A 17,470-nucleotide genomic window follows, 5' to 3' on the forward strand; every position below is an offset into this window, starting at 1 on the left:
GCGTGCGCGGGGGAGGCCCCACCCTTTAAAGGAGCCGTGGTGGGAAAACTTGGCCCAGCCCCAGAAGATGACATTACTAGGGAGAGGGGTATTTAAACCCCACAGCAGCCTGCAGTCCTTTGCCTTTGCAACAGGTCGTCACCTCTGAGTGCTAGTTGCTGTTCCTGTTCCTGCTTGATCCTGTTCCTGATTCTGTTCCTGCTGCTCCAGTCCTTGTGTTCCTGATTCCTGTCCCAGCATTTCAGTTCCTGCTTTCTTGCCCATGCCTTCATTCCAGTCTCCGGTCTTCTCCTTGATTCTCAGTGACCCCGCCCTCAGCTTGATCTCCTGGTTTGAAGTCGGCTTGTCTCCTCGTCTCTGCCTGTCTGCTGCCCGTTTCGACCCTTGGCCTGGTACTTCGCTCTTGTCTGTCTGCTGCCTTCTCCGGATCTTCTGCCTGGAATCCATTCTGCTCCTTCGCTGCCAGCCCAGACCCTGCCTTCTTCCTTGAGGCACCCACACCTAAGTCCTGCCGGCCCCGGCACCTAAGGGCTTAACCTGCGGGGAACAAGGGCTGGTATAGGTGAAGGTCCTGTTGGGTTGTCCTCTCCAGCTCCACCTTCCGGAGATGAGACCCATTGGGGGCAATTCCTCAGTGATCACCACCACTCGCTCCGGCCCAAGAATCCACAATCCTAACATAATCAATTTTGTGAATGAAGAGGGCATGCACTTGACAGCAATGAGCTTTTTTTGATAACATGTACTCAATGAAAAATATTGGTTGAACTGCTGAATACATTTTTGGTAAACAATCATTGAGAAATCTATATTATTTTGTCAATGTATTTTATGTTTAACCATTTCAGCTATTGAAAGCAGTAAATTTAACTGGCTACATTTTTTTCAATGTAGACTGATCCAGTCCTGGTTTTACCTCGGTGCATGTATGGAATTGTAGTTCAGAGATGGGGTTGCCTCAGTAATGGAAAACAAATGCCAGGCATACTGCCACACACCTTCACTCAGTAACAGGTTCATTGGATTTCCTTTTGTCGTAATGTCTGCAGCCAATCAATAAATATGAATACCCAGTCTAATTGAGCATAACACAGAAAAAAAAATAAGATCATAAGAACATAAGAAATTGCCATAGTGTGTCAGACCAAGGGTCCATCAAGTCCAGCATCCTGTTTCCAACAGTGGCCAATCCATGTTCCCAATAATTAAGCAGATCCTATGCTACTAAAGCCAGCCCAGTAATAGCAGTGGCTGTTCCCTAAATCAACATGATTAATAGTAGTTAATGGACTTCTCCTGTCCCTCATACAATCCTTTTTTAAACCCAGTTACACTTATTGTCCTAACCACATCCTTTCGCAACAAATTCCAGAGCTTAATTGTGCAATGAGTGAAAAGTTTCTCTGATTGTTTTAAATGTGCTACTGCTAATTAAGGCTATCTCTGCAAGTTCTGTTACCAGTTGGTTCGGAATACGTCTATGTGGGTTATGGTTCAAAAGTTGATTGGTAATGATTTCTACAGCTATCCTGCCTTCCTCTTATCCCTATCCTAACCCCCCTCCCCCCTCCAAATTTTTAACCTACCTTTTGCTCCTGCTTCGAGCAAGCGCAAGTTGTGCAGGCTGGCACCTTGCCGGCACGCAATCCCCCAGCACGGTGGCAAATGGCCGCTGTGCCGGGCGCCTCTAGCCCCGAACCACCCCCCAGACTGCCCTTCCCCACCCACTGGACCACCCCTTTCACAAACCCCAGGACTTACACTCGTCCGGGGCGTTTATGAGCATGGCCAGGCCTTGGAAAATTAGCCCAGTGCGCATAAGGCCACCTACGCACGTAAAACCCCAGGTTTTACGCACATAGGTGATTTAAAATCTGGTCCTATATGAATAAGAAAGTTTGATATAGTAAAGCAAGTGCTTATCTGATTTCCTGACCTAAGTAAGGTTGAAGCCTAAAAAAAAGTAATACATAAAAAATGTAAGTTAAGAACTTAACTTATGAGACAAAAACCTTTTGTTCGAATGCTCTGCTTACTATCTATCTTATTATCTGCTTACTATCCATCAATTCCCTACTATCCAGCCTGAACCTTATACTCAATACAAATAAAACAGAAATCCTCATCATATCACCTGACGAAAACCACACTCTCTTCAACGTCCACAGCCCAACATAATCCACAACACCACCCATTAACCATTCACCTTCTGTCAGAGACTTAGGGGTGCGCCTCGACAATCAATTCAACTTTAAATCTTTCATTCACAACACAACCAAAGAATGTTACTTCAAACTCCAAGTGCTCAAAAACCTGAAACCACTCCTTCACTTCAGTGACTTCCGTTTAGTAGTTCAGTCTATAATTCTGTCCAAGTTAGACTACTGCAATTCTCTTCTTCTAGGTCTTCCAATTTCATCTATAAAACCCTTACAGATGGTACAAATTGCTGCGGCGAGGCTACTCACCAACACCAACAAAAGAGCCCACATCACACCAATCCTGCACTACCTTCACTGGCTTCCTATAAAAGCCAGAATCACCTTCAAGACATTATCAATGATCCACAAGGATATTATGGGCAGCGCCCACCTAAATCTTATCTCGCAACTCCGCCTTCACACATCAAAAAGACCTATCAGATATAATTACAAAGGTTCTTTATATGCGCCCCCGATCAAAACTTCACTAACTAAACGAGCACTCTCAACAGCTGGGCCCACCCTCTGGAACTCTTTACCGCCAGATCTTCGACTAGAAACCTGCCATCTAACTTTCAAGAAAAATCTAAAAACGTGGCTCTTCCGGCAAGCCTTTCCGGAATCGCAGGAACACTCTGACACTGGTCAAAGAGCAAAATAGCTCAATATAAAGCCCACGACCGCCCATATACCCTCAGGACCCAAACTCGACCTATCTGGACAGTCCACTTGCTATGAAAGACCCTTTCTTGATACATTAGCTCACTTGCTTTTGCTCTTCCCATGTTTATGCCCATCAACAGTGACCACAGTCACCTGTATACCCCTACCAGTACATTCCAACCCTACCTACCAATTATTTGTAGTTAGGCTTATCATTTACTCATGTTATTTGTCGAATTATTGCCATCTATTTTATATTTAATATTTACCAATTTACATTCTTTTGTTCTAAACTCTGTTTAATGTTTAATGTAACACCTTACCCTTGTTTAATGTTCAATACTTAACGTTTAATGTTTAATGTAACGCCTTACCAGCGACAGTTTTGTTCTATGGAAACCGGCCTGATTCGATATTTTATATCGAGAATGTCGGTATATAAAAACCCTAAATAAATAAATAAATAAATAAATAAATGCTCTGTTGATTCCACTCACGATGTGTTTCTCAGGGTATTCTCTGTCAAGAAACCTCTATTTCATTTCAACAGCTCTAGATTTAAATGTTTCATCATTTGCACAAAGTCTCCTAATTCGTAAGAATTGAGAGTAAGGTAAATTGTTTACTAGTGACCTATTATGACAACTGTTGTAATGTAACAACTTCTTAGAATCGGTAGGTTTTCTATAAATGTCTGTGTGGAATCTACCCTCTTTCAGAGAAATTTGAATACCCAGAAAAGAAATGGAACTCTTATGAAATTGAATTGTAAATTTCAGATTAGAATCTCATGTATTTAACCAATTATGGCCTGGATTTATCAAAATGCGGTAAATATCACATGTGATGGGAAAAGGAGGGAGAGAGAGAGAGTGAGGAAACTCTCTCTCTCTCTCTCTATCTGGGTACCATCAAGCTAGGTTGAGAGAATATTGCACAAATCTCATCTTTGGGTGAGTTTCCTCACTCCGAGGGTCATCAAATGTTCACAAGAGAGCACTGTTCTGTTCGTACGTCTCATATTGAATGTCAAAGTGGCCCATAACCCCCTACACTAATTCCTAAACCTCACCTCGAGTTACTAGGTGGGTTTCCCATAGAGATATAAATACTTATCTAGGGTGAGAGCATTATGGTTTCTCTCTCTCTCTCACACATAGTAAACATGGTCCTCCCAGTGGTTATATGTAGGCAATACCACATTCTGGCACTTATCTCAAAGTGTGAAAAAGTGATTGCAATCTGTGGTAACTTAGCTCATTGGCTTATGACAATTACTTGATGGATTCAAAGATAAAGAATTGTTAATAGCTAATTGTTCTAAAAACATTACAGATTATGTCTCACCCTCTGCTTTACCCCAAAAACTAGCAGCAAACATTAGACCCCCGGATCATTGACCATGTAACAATTGTTCTGTGTGTAATATCAACATGAAAACAAACAGTCTTGACATACCAGGTATGAATAAGAAATTTGTTTTAAGACAATTCACAAATTGTAGGAGCAAAGGGGTCATCTATGTCGCTATATGCTCATGTAATAAAATGTATATTGGCAAGACAGTCAGGGAATTTAAGAAAAGAATTATAGAACATAAGAGTAACATCAATAGAAAAATTGAATCCAAACCCCTGGTTGACCATTCTATACAAGAAAACCATAAATTTAATGACTATGGGGTGATTTTAAAGGAAGGAGGTGAGAGGCCCCAAGTGTACCTGCACTCGGCGAGTTTTTTTTCCGGAACATCTCCATTTGGACCCCTGGCACAGCCCGAGAGATCTGGCTAGTCTGTGGACGGGAAAGAAGGCGGGGCCGAGTGATGTGTGTGACGTGAGGGCAGCCCTTGCCCTATAAGATCAAAGGGCAGGTGGCGCCCTGCTGTTGCGGCGCGCTGCCTAAGCCGCGCGCTCCGTAAGGGGCACGCGGCTTGGTCCGGCTTAGGCCAGCGAAGGCTGGGAGGCTGCCCTCTGTGTCCAATTGGTTTCTCTCACATTTCCTCCAGAATTACTGCAAATCTTACAGAAACCGTTTGGAAGTTGCAGCTTGTTTTTTGTAAAAGATTTTCATCTGACTTTTTTCCTCATGCCGCATACAAAACGGAAGGGCAAAGTCAGGCAAGAAGCCTCAACCCCTGCCAGACTGAGCTCTAAACAAACAATGCTGACAACCTTCTATCCATCAATGGAGGCATCGACCCCGGAGAATCCCACTACACACACGAACAGAAATTTATATATGATTTCAAGACCACGGCACCATACGGTTTAAATTTAGAAATTGATTTTTCCGTTTTTATATAATATAATTTTTATGCATTATGTCACTGATTATGCCTACAGTTTGGTTGTTCTTATTCTTGAGTTCATAACAGTATCTTAATTTTAATTATCTAGACCCCTCTTTTTTAATGTTTTAATATTTTAACATTGATTAATAGTAAGTCCTTTTCAATCAAGGAAGTGTATTTATTTTTGTTATAGTTAAGGACTACTAGTGACTTGTTTTTAATTTATAATGTTTTAATTTATTTTTAGTTTATAACTGTACCTTTTATTAAATTTTGAAATTTATTTTTTATCTTTTGTTTTAATTTTTTGAACCTTGTTTTCATTTTAATTTTTTTAGGCCCCTTTTCCTTTATTTTATCAAGAAAGTAATATCGTTTTTGTTGCTGCTACTCACGCAATATTGGGAGAATAAAGGCTGGCAATGGTCTGGTTCATTTTAGCAGTGGCAGCCTTGAGGCTGCTGCCACTATATTGGAAGACCTCATTTTCACATCTGGGGCTCTAGGCAAGCCCAAGAAACCACAATGAGCAAGTACTGCACCTTAAGTGATATCACAGAGTACAGATAGTGCAGGTGAATGTTCAATCCTGACAAAATATTCCAAAAGTCATATAAAGCAAAAAGTGTTTTATTCTTTCAATATGGCAACTCCACAAATTTATGCAGGCATCAGCTTAATGGCATCCCCCGACACGGTCCCGTGTTTCGCCGACCATGATACAAATTATTGTATCATGGTCGGTTGTAAGTCCCCTCACAATCCTGACACTTATTTTATTTTCCATGTTACAGCTTTTGTGTGAATTCCTGAGTTGGCGATCCCCCCCGATGCAGCCCGCGGCGAAACACGGGACCGTGTCGGGGGACGCCATTAAGCTGATGCCTGCATAAATTTGTGGAGTTGCCATATTGAAAGAATAAAACACTTTTTGCTTTATATGACTTTTGGAATATTTTGTCAGGATTGAACATTCACCTGCACTATCTGTACTCTGTGCTCTAGGCAAGCCCCCAGACTATCAAGGAAGTGATGACATCATTTCCTGTTTCATGAGTCAGTCATGATTACAATAAAGTTACATACAAAATGAATAACATTCAATTAAATTAAAATATCACCTGAACTGAGGTTGGGGAAGCCCAGTGAGGGTCCTTTGAAAAGTTCAGAGCCAAGATTTGAAAATGGTAGCCACAGCAATAATAGTTCCCCAAACCTCAAAAATAGCCCAAAATAAAAATAAATAAATGCAGGGATCATCTGGGGGTGGGGGGAGGGGTTCTAAATCCCTAGACTGGCCTCAGTTATGAGTTTTGGGGACTTTAAATGCTCAAACTGGTGGTGGTTCAATAAAAAAATAGGAAAATGAGATTAAAATATCAAAGAGGCATCGAAGGAAGAGAAGAAAATCCCAATGGTAAACGTTTACTGAGTGAAATTTCAGGGGAAAAAAAGGTGTTTTAATTTTAAACATGATTGCCTCATTTTTGGTATAAAAATGGGGTAGTAAATAGTTTAAAACAATAAAAACTTCATACGACACCTTAAAAATAGTTGTTCTATAAAGTCTGAGAGAAAAATAATGTCAAAGTTTAATGTTATTGAAAATTTGGTTCTGCTCCTGTCATTTTTGCTAATCCAGTTCAGGATTTTTATTCTCTCCAGCCACTGTGAAGAAGGTTTTGGCAACATTCCAAGTGTCCTCTTGCCGAGAGCTGACAGAGGAAATGATGTGAAGAGGTTGACATAAGTACACTTCAAGTCAGATAGTGATTTGTCCAGTATTTGAAACCCAAACTACTAATTTAAAACATATTAAAAATTCTCATCTTTTATTGATACCCAAAGCAGAAAAGTTTTAAATAGTTTATTTCATGATAAGTACCAGCTTAAAGAACTCCCTGGAACAATTTCCTAGTGCTGTCAGCAGGAGAGCGGGGAAAGATTTTGAGCAGAAAAAGCTAGTTGATGAGAAAATCTCAGAGAGGAACCCTCATGGGCACTGCTCAGCAACAGATGTGCTTGGCAACTTCTCTGTCATAGCGTCTGTTAATGCCCATTTAAAGCATGAAAACTCAGAGGGGTCATTTTAAGTCACTAGTATGTGAATGTGATTGTGTGAGTGAAGTGTTGTAAAGTGCTTAAGCAGTTGTAAATTTGACTTGCCAGTGTAAGACATAGGATAGTTTCAGTTAGTATTAACGAAAACTGCTGAGATGCAGAATTAGACCTAGCCTAGCAGGGTATGAAACAAAAGGTTGGGGTAAGATCAGCCAGACATTTTTCCTCCTAAAAGGAAGGAGTTAATATTGCTGAATCATCCTACGATAGTACAAGTATCAAGGAAATATTGAATGGTGCCAAATTCTGATCTGAGTTTGAGTTAATGGAGAAGAACTCTACTCACAGTGAAGCTATAGTTAGGTTTGGGCATTTATTTGTAATTAAGAACATAAGAACTTAAGATTTGCCATACTGGGTCAGATCAAAGATCAATCAAGCCCAGTATCCAGTTTCCAACAGTGGCCAATCCATGTCACAAGTACCTGGCCGGATCCCAAAGGGTAGAAAGATTCCATGCTACTTATCCCAGGGATAAGCAGTAGATTTCCCCAAGTCCATCTTAATAATGGTTTATGGACTTTTCTTCTTGTCTAAAACCTTTTTGATTCCAGCTATACTAACAGCTTTTACCACATCTTCCAACAACAAATCCCAGAGTTTAATTATGTATTGAGTAAAAAAAAGATTTTCTCCTATTAGTCTTAAATATATGACCTAATAACTTCATTAAATGTCCCCTGGTCTTTGAACTTTTTGAAAGAGTAAACAACCAATTTGCATTTACCCATTCTACTCCACTCATTACTTTATAGACCTCTATCATATTTCCCCTCAGCCATTTATTCTCCAAACTGAAGATCCCTAACCTCTTTAGCCTTTCCTCATAGGGGAATTATTCCATCCACTTTTTCATTTTAGCCATCCTTCTCTGTACCTTTTCTAATGCTTCTATATCTTTTTTGAGATGTGGATCCAGAACTGCACACAGCACTCAAGATGAGCATGCACCATAGAGTGATACAGAGGCATTATGATATTCTCTGTTTTATTCTCCATTCCTTTCCTAATAATTCCTAGCCAAACTTCCCCCGAGAAGCAGGTAGGAGCAGATAGGTGTACAATAGTCTTGACCATCATTTCAGACGGTGTAGCTTCTTTACTTGTGGTGGTAGGTAAGTTCATCTGTGTGTGCAGTATGTTGAATGCAGTGGTCAAACCCTCCAGCGCATTCTGCTGTTCGGAGATTCGTTGGGCCAGGCCTGGAATGGCCTGCAATGCGGTGAGCTGAGCCAGATCCATGGAGTTAGCAATCTGTTATGGCTGCGCAGTGTTTGGGTGGATCCTTGGGTACTGTGGCAGATGACCACACCCACGGGGAGGAGCCCCGTGAGGAGTCACAGTACTAGGCTAGACTCAGAATGCACAAACACAGTTAGTTCTTTATTATACAGCTTGAAGAGTACCACCAGAGGTGGCAGTAGTGAGGCAGTTTGGTAGTTGCAGTCTCAGGGACCTCGGCAGAGGGAGCCCTTCTCACCCCGTTGGTATTGGAAGGTTCCGAAGCAGGTTTCCCAGCAAGGAAGTACTGTGGATGAGATAGACTGAGAGTTCTCACTAGGTGTTTGCTGTAGATATGCGATTCCACCAGGTTGTAGAAGGAAGTGCAGGCACTGAGGCAAGGAAAGCAGGCCCTCGAGGAGCAAGAACCTGTTCCCTGTAAGGCACCTGAAATAAAGAAGAGGGCCCCCGAGGAGCGGGTACCCAGGTTAACAATTACCCTGAAGGGCAAAGAGAGAGCTTCCAGCGGCAGCATGGAAGCGTCAGAGTAGCGTAGACAGGAACGGATTTGAATCCTTGCTAACTCAATGAGCTAGCAAATTAGAATAGGTTATATACCCAGATGGCGTGACATCAGCAAGGGGGAATGCCCCCGAGGTTCACGCCAAGGTTGGAATAAAGATGTGGGTGGTGTGTGCGCACCCTAGTAGGTACCTGGGAGGAGCATGGCGGGAGGCTGCACCATAGCCGTTCCGGGGACGCCGGAGAGGTCGGCTTGTAGATGTGGCAGTAGCCATCTTTCCTAGGTAAGCGGGAGGAGCCGAGAATAAGGTGAAGCAAATGGGGCGAAGCCGTTTAGCGCCGACGGACGCAACACTCAAAAGTTGGGACACCCTTACTAGACAGGTTGTATACAAGCAAGGTTCTGACCCTTCCTATTCAGTGCAAAGCCCATTAGCCTAGCATACCAAGAATTGGGAAAACCCTTATTTTGCACCCCACAGACCTATGATGCAGCCTACCCTTGAATAAGCTGGAGCCTACCACTACAGCTACTACATAGAGATGCAAATGGTTTGCTCCATTACTATATTCCTTACCCAGGCTTTTGACTAGGGCCATCTTATGGGCATCCTAAAAGCTCTGAACATGTGCAAACAATTCCACTTGGGATTCATCAGCAAATTCAGAATGACAACTTTAGAATATCAAATCTCCATATAATGCTCATGCCTTGTAGAATATGTCTTTTCTGCTCATGAACTAGGCTCCTTGTGTAATGCACCAAAAAGTATATTTCCTTTCCCTGCAGCTGCCTCATATTGTACATTTCTCTTCAATGTTTTATGTTCCGTTTATTCAGTCAGTATAAGTTTCCTTTTGCAGGACGTAGAATGCCTTTTCCAGGCACCAGAGGGATTATACTGATTGCTTCAAATGCACATTCAGGAGATTTGTTTACCAAGTTTTTCATTCTTTTTTGGGTACAAGTGCCAGCAAGATTGCAATCCTGAACCTTACTGTTCTGAACAGTTGTAAATTAACTTGTCAAGTGAGCATTTTTGTATATTGGAAGACTATTAAATGTTATATAAGTGCACGTACTGTAATTTTTTGTAAAATTTGCAATGCTTTTGCAACTTTTCCTTTTTACTAGTGTTCCAAATTGCCAGTACAGTCCTATCTCTTCATAGTGATAAAATTGTCAATGCTGTGCATTGTTTTAAGTAATGTAGATGCTTTATTAGTCCACTTGAATGCACAGAAATAAAGTGTTCTGTCCCCAGCAGTGGGTATGTTTGTATCTGTATATACTGTAGTTTAACAGTTTAGTGCAGTCCCTCCCTTCTGAGGATTCTTGATACTGAAACACTTTTTATAACCCATGATAAACATCTATGAGCCTTGCCTTTAAGAGGAGCCTTTGCCCTTAAGAGAAGCTCCCTCCTCCCTCCACTTTTTCTCACTATCGGAAGAGCTCGAATGCCCCTCAATCTAACTTAAATCCCAGGGGGAACATGAAGGACAGTCCCTTGAGCCTTATAGGCTCAAGGGACTGTCCTTCATGTTCCCCCTGTGTTACATGGTTCTTAGGCTCGCTACCATTGGACCTTGCCCCCCTTCCCCCAGCTTGTGGAGGCATTTCCCTCAGCAGCTCTCGGCAAGAGCCAGTCCTGCCCATGCGGGCTTCAGAGCTAGCAGTGCTCGGTAAAGCTCCTGAAACAATCTAGTTTTTACCTTCTTTTTTACTGCCTTCTTCTGAAGACTAAATCAGCCTCATATCCCTCAAGCCCCCTACCTCCACCATAAACTAACTCTTGCAACACAAGAAGCTTCCTTCTCCCTCCTGCCACCCTGTCTTTAGTTACCAAAGATCTTTGCCTTGGGGCTTACGTTTGAGATGCAACAATTGTAAGTAGAATCTACCTGTACAATAAATAATTTCAAACTTAAAGAATCTTTGTCTTGAGGACTGATTGGAAAGAAAGTTTATCTGCCTGGATAGCAAACTCGGATGTCTGTCTGATCCAGATCATAAAGATTAACACAAAATAAAGGGAAACCTTTTTATGGGACTAAATTAATACATTTCTTGACCATCTTTCAGGATCTATTACTCCTTTCCTCAGGTCAAAACCGAATAAGCAAAAAAGATGATCTTTTCAGAAAATGTAAGGGAATCATAAAAGGCATTCCAAAGACAGCATGAAGCGAAGGAGGATTTGGGGAAGCTGGGAGGCGTGATCAGAAGGTGACAGGTAGAGGTGTGCACAGACATTTTTTTGTTTCATTTTGTTTTTTTGTTTGCTTTTAAATTTAATTTTGTTTCTTTAAAATGAAAGACAGCAATCACAATTTTAAAAACAAAACATGATGATGTTGAATTTGTCACCATTTCTGACCTTCCCCTATTCTTCCCCACCACGGACCCTCTTATTGGAAATGTCTTCATGGGACAGGCGTGATCTCTGGATGTTCCTGCCATGCCATGGCCGCTATTGGAAATGGTGCCAGAAGACCAAAGCTAGCGCCATGGTTAATTTTTGCCATACAAAATAGTACTGGACAGGCTCAGGCCCATTTTGTATGGCAAAAAATTTACAATGGCACTGGCAAATTAAGGTCCGGTACCATTTATAATAGCAACAGCTGTGAGACAGGAGAGACCAAGGATCGCTTCTGCCCAATGAAGGAATTTTCAGCAAGAAGGTAAGATTGTCTGGGGGTGGAGTGGGAGTGGAGTGGGAATGAGGGACCCAGGAATGTTTTGTTACTTTGATTGCATCAGCTTGGTGGCTTTATTTATTTTAAAATGGAACAAAGGAAAACAAATGGAATTTTATTCATTTCTCTTTCATTTTGTTTTAAAACTACATTGAAATAAACTGGGAAGATTTTGAAAATTAATAACAGAGGGGGCGGAACCAGGCCCCTCAGTAGCGCTGTTCGACGAGGAGCTCCGTGGGTGTTTTAAAAGTTTTTTCTTTTCCCTGCTACATTTTGCCTATGGGGAGAAAGCGTAAACCTCGGGGCATGCCTTACCCTGCAGCTCCTGGGTCAACGCCGATATCCGGGCCCATGGATGAACACGTCGTCCGTAGAGATGCTAACGCGGGACTGCAGCCGCTGGAGAGAGGTGGAGGGGAAGTGGAGCTCCCCTCTCAACTTGGCTCGATATCACCGTTAAGCCCCGCCGTAGGAACTCCTCCAGGGAATCCTGCTGAGGCATGGAGAGCCCAAGGACTGTGGGAAATGTCGCCGGACCAAAGTGCCACGGGGCAGAGCCCAGCAGGGTCAGTCGAGGCCTTGAGCACAGCAGGAAGCTTACTGAGTACACCGGAGCAGCCTGGAGTGAGCAGGGGAAACGTAGTGGGAGAAACATCTGCGATTTCTCAAGAACACCTCACTGAGCGAATACCACCGGTGGTAAGACCTGAGACTTTCTCGTTAGAAACAATCTGGGAGACAATTGTTGAAATGAGACTTTCTATTTTACAACAAATACTGCCTATAAATGATAAGATAAAAAAGTTAGAAGATCAGTTTATAGTGCAAAATAATACAAATTCTGAGTTGGAGAAGCAAATATCGATAAATAGATAAAATAGATAAAACTGTTACAACAAGTACAGCAAACAACTATAAAAGAAAGGAAAAGTATGGCTGTCAAGATGGAAAATTTGGAAAACCTAACAAAGAATAGAAATTTGAGACTTATTAATTTTCCTCGTGTTCCTTATAATTCACCTAGAGAAATCTTTAAAAGGTTTTTCATAGAAGTATTGCAGCAGGCAGAGAACACCTTCCCACCGTTATCTAAGATTTTTTACTTGCCAAAAACTAGAGGAACGATGGCACAAGTGGAAGAACCCTCTGCTCCGGTTACAACTTCGGATCCAATGAATTTATCCGCAATACTTGAGACTTCTGATACTGATTTAGCACAGCCAGCTACCTTAATAGTTACATTTGTATTAGAACCTGACAAAGAGTGGTTGTTAAAATTATGTTTGCGTCATAGGAATGACTCATTTCTAGGTTGTAATGTACGGGCTTTCCCTGACGTTTCACACGAAACTCAGAGGAGAAGAAAGGCATTTCTCTTTCTGAGGCCTCAAGTCTTACAGATTGGAGGGGTGTTTTATCTTAAATTTCAATGTAAATGCATGATAACATATGCTAGTAACACTTATATTTTCTTTGACCCCCCTCAATTATCACAATTTTTGGTGGGGAAAACTTTGATGAACGCAGATGTACCCAGTTCCGATATCCCTAGTTCCACATAAATGTTTGCTCTAGAATGCTACTGCGATTTGCTTATATTTTTTTTTTCCTCTAGGTTGTGTAGTTTTCCTTCCCCTTCTCTATTTGTGGACTTTAAACTCAGAGATAGAAGATTGTTATTGTTTTGGAAATGATTTGGGGGTTTATATCTATATGGTATTCTTTGTTTACTCTTTTCAAGATTGATATCTTGTAATTATTGTATAATTGCATAAAAATAAAATAAAAAAAAAAAAGAAATAAACTGGGAAATTAGCTAGTTGTATTCTGTAATGTAAACCACTTAAAATGTAGGATGTTGTGCTATATAAATGTTTTAAATAAATACATAAATACAATTTGTTAAAATTTCTCGTATTGTTTCAAATGAAGGGACATCCCTAGCATCAGGCAGTTCACTTTTATGGCTTATAATCATACCTGGGAACTCTCTGGATTCCCTCAGAGACTCAGGAAATTTGCATCAATTGCCAGGTCCAGAGCAAACACTAGAAAACTCCAGATATTTCTATTTCTGCTCCACTCCCCTTCTGTAAACCTGCAGATAGGGTAGGGGTAAGCTGGAGCACAAACATTGCAGGCAGCATGTGAAGAGAAACTGCAGCTGTGATTTCCGGACTTGGGACTCAGCATAGAGTAAAGTGAGGGTGCACAAGTTTGTGAACTGTAACTTGTAAGAGGATGGGAGCAAGAAGAGTGTTAGGGTCAGAAGGGAGGAAGGAAAAATGCTGGGGTCATCTCTGGAATGGAAAAAATGGTGGTGGTGGTGGTGGCAGTGAGAGATAGTTGATGGGATGAGGCTGAAAGGGAGTAATCTAAGAAAATATTTCTTTAAAGAGAGGGTACTGGAACAATCTCCCCATGGAGTTTGTGGAGACAAGGATAGTATCTGAATTCAAGAAAGCATGGCATAAGCGCAAGGGATCTCTAAGGGAGTGGTAGGTGTTGAGAGCGTGAGAATGCAGTCGCTTTGCTCAAGAGAATGAGTCCTTTAACCATGGCACAACCTCATGGCAAGGTTCCGAGATACGCACTGCGGGGAGGGGGGGGGGGGGGGTAAGAGTGTCCAGACACAGGCTAGATGTGGAATGTAGCTTGAACTTGTGATGTAGCTTGGATTGGAACGTAGCTTGCTTAGGCCTCTGCTGAATCTGCATGCACCAAGAGTGAGACCCAACAATGCAATGCTGGTCTCTGGGGTAGTTCTACCTACTTAGTTATAAAATTACCCTCCCAGTGTATTAGATTAATTAAAAATTAAGGTATCACTTTAATGTTTTTTATTAACCTTAATTTCCATGTATTATTTTGTAAGACAGGATGTCCTGTTTTGTGCTAATATCTCTTTAATGTGTAAACATCTTGCCCCGAGTATGAGCGCCACGGTGAGCCAAGCGAGATGAGTGGTTCTTAATAGTCACATTCGTACTCAGGGGATATAACACACTTATTATTTTATTATAAAGCACCTCCAAATTTCCCATTCATTATTGGTATATAATAAGGATTTTCTCTTTAAAAAATGTACTGCAAGGAATAGTTCTCTTGCACCCCAGAGTGAAATGTCCAAGATGGAAGTCCACTGTGCGCATGTAGCTATAGCGCAAAAAGGAATTGAGAGGGAGGCATGCTGTTAGCCAGAGAATGAACTATCATTGGCTAAGTACCCTTTGAATACCTAATAACAATTGTTAAAGTACCTGGCTTTGGAGATATTAGGTATGTGTGTTCACTTTTGCTCAATTTTTGTAAGGCTCATAAAACTGAAATGGTTAAAAACTTCCAACTGCAGACCAAAACTCCAAAGCTTCTGTATTTGCACACCTATCATGGTCTCGAGTGACTAAACCAAACATTAACTTAAAACAAAAATTCTCATCAAATGTCTTGGCAGTCTATGTCCAATTAAGCAGTTTAAAAGTTGGCTGCCAGAGTTTACAGGATGCTGTGTGGGTTCACAAACTTATACATTTGTTTGGTTACACTGAATATAGCTTGGAGCTTGAGTAAATCTTGGCTGTTTTCCTTCGTCAACTTGATATTGAAAATTGAAGCTAGTCAATATTCAGCAGTGCAGTCTAGTTGGGCTGCTGATAATAATACGATGCCGGGACCAGCCTAGCTCTGCCTCACTATCCCAGAATCTTGAAGGGGAGTTGTAATGCATGTGGCATGCGCTTCCTTGTCCCCATGCAGTTTAAACCATTTGTCAGGAGATTACTTGCTGCCAGCTGCTAGAGAGCCACTCAGGGACTCAGGAGGTGGACTGGCCATTCATGGAAGCTAATGGGAGGATGCTGCATCACCTTCCCCCTTTTGGTGCCCTACAGTAACAATTAGCCTTCACATCTTCCACCGCCACCTCCAATTCATTTCTTTGTTATGATTATTTGTTATGATCATTTGTGTTATTATTATGATTACGGTTGCTTCTAGGCTTACCAGAACCCTGTGTGAAAAATGAAATTGGTGCCTCCCCTATAAAAAAAAAATATTGACCACTCACACCACTGCCCACAGTCTCTTCAGGGATCTCTTCTACCCCCACTCCACGGAACCCTACCTGATCCTCCCCCTATCCCTTCCCGCCTCCCACTGACAAATTGAAGTTTTTGCCATGCTTAGGCAATGTTGATATTGTTACAGTCTTCAAAAGGTTGGACAACAGCAATGAAGTCTAACATCTATACCAGGCAATCCCAGTATAAACCCTGCACCCCAAGTTCAATAAGCATACCCCGTGTACACAGAAACTCCTCCAACAATGGGTACAGAGCAGAACTAAAAAGTTCCCCTTTTTACTTACCACAGAAGAAAAATATTCACATTTTGGTGTCACCTCAGTAACAGCAACACAAATGTCCTGTACTACCAGGCATTATGTGATGCAGCAAAAAAACCCTGCCAAAATGTCAGTCAGAATCTATATATCAAACCTTAGGAGTACAAACAGATTTCACTTCTTACCAGTACTGTACTGACTTCACACCTGACCTGGTCTGACCCTACCCCTATCCCACCCCTCGGGAAAATTAGATGGGGCAATTGGACTTTACTTGACATCACTTACAATGTGACTGTAAACAAAACTGTTTCATTTATATAGTGCTTGTCATTGAAATGGGATGGCTTAGGATTATTATTATCTGAACTAATTACAGTTAGATAATGAACACACAGAAAGAGAATGTTCATGGCAGCCATGCCATCTGATTCCTGTAGGGAGATTTAGGCCATTACTGATTTTGATAGCCCCCTATCCTGATGCATTCTAGTAACTGCAGAATCGATTTCAAATGCTGGAGCTAGGACTAATAATACAACAAGGTATTGAGATAGAAGTTCAAATGCCAGGCCTGGTCTAAATTCTCTGTAGGAATAGAAAACTCCATATTTCATTTTCACCTGCTCCTCCTGTTCTCAGAAGCCCAGTAAGCCTTGACCTGTCAACTCCAGTTTTCAAGTTTTGGACACAGACTGCTTTGAAACAGGCCTTGAACAACCAGGACTGCCTCAGCTGTTTTCTTAGAGCTTGAAGCTATGTGTTAACCATAGTTGTTTCTCCCCCTGGCATTTAGATGCCTCCTACCTCTAATCACTATTTATTCTACAAAGATTTTTATTTCTTCTTTTTTCATATGCTACTACAAAGCACTTGGGCCTCAGCAGTGGGGAGGGAGTTCTCTCTAAGCTTGAGAACAGGGAAGGTTCTACTATCAGTTGTCCTAAATCATACGCCTGTACAAGTAATGGGGCAAAGAGCCGAAGTAGTTCTAAAGAGCTATAGGTCATTTCATAGAAACTAGTAGAATATCTCACAAAAGATACTGAAGTAGTATAGCAAACCTCAGTATAAATATTAGATATACATGAATCAGCAATGGCAGTTTCCACACATAGAAACATAGAAATGACAGCAGAAAAGGACCAAATGATCCACCCAATCTGCACAGCAAGCTTATGCTATTACCTGCTGCACTGTACAAGACACCCCCATGCTTACTCAGTCTCCCAGACCATAAAAGTCAGCGCCCTCGTTGGATGCTATTTGAATTCAATTTCCCTTAATCCTTGCTGTGGAAGCAGAGAGCAATGTTGGAATTGCATCAACAGTATCAGGCTTCTTGATTAAGGGTAGTATAAGCCACATCAGCAAGTTATACCCATGTTTATTTGTTTCCCA

Source organism: Rhinatrema bivittatum, chromosome 2 (genome assembly GCF_901001135.1).
Source record: "Rhinatrema bivittatum chromosome 2, aRhiBiv1.1, whole genome shotgun sequence".
In the NCBI taxonomy this organism is placed as follows: Eukaryota; Metazoa; Chordata; class Amphibia; order Gymnophiona; family Rhinatrematidae; genus Rhinatrema; species Rhinatrema bivittatum.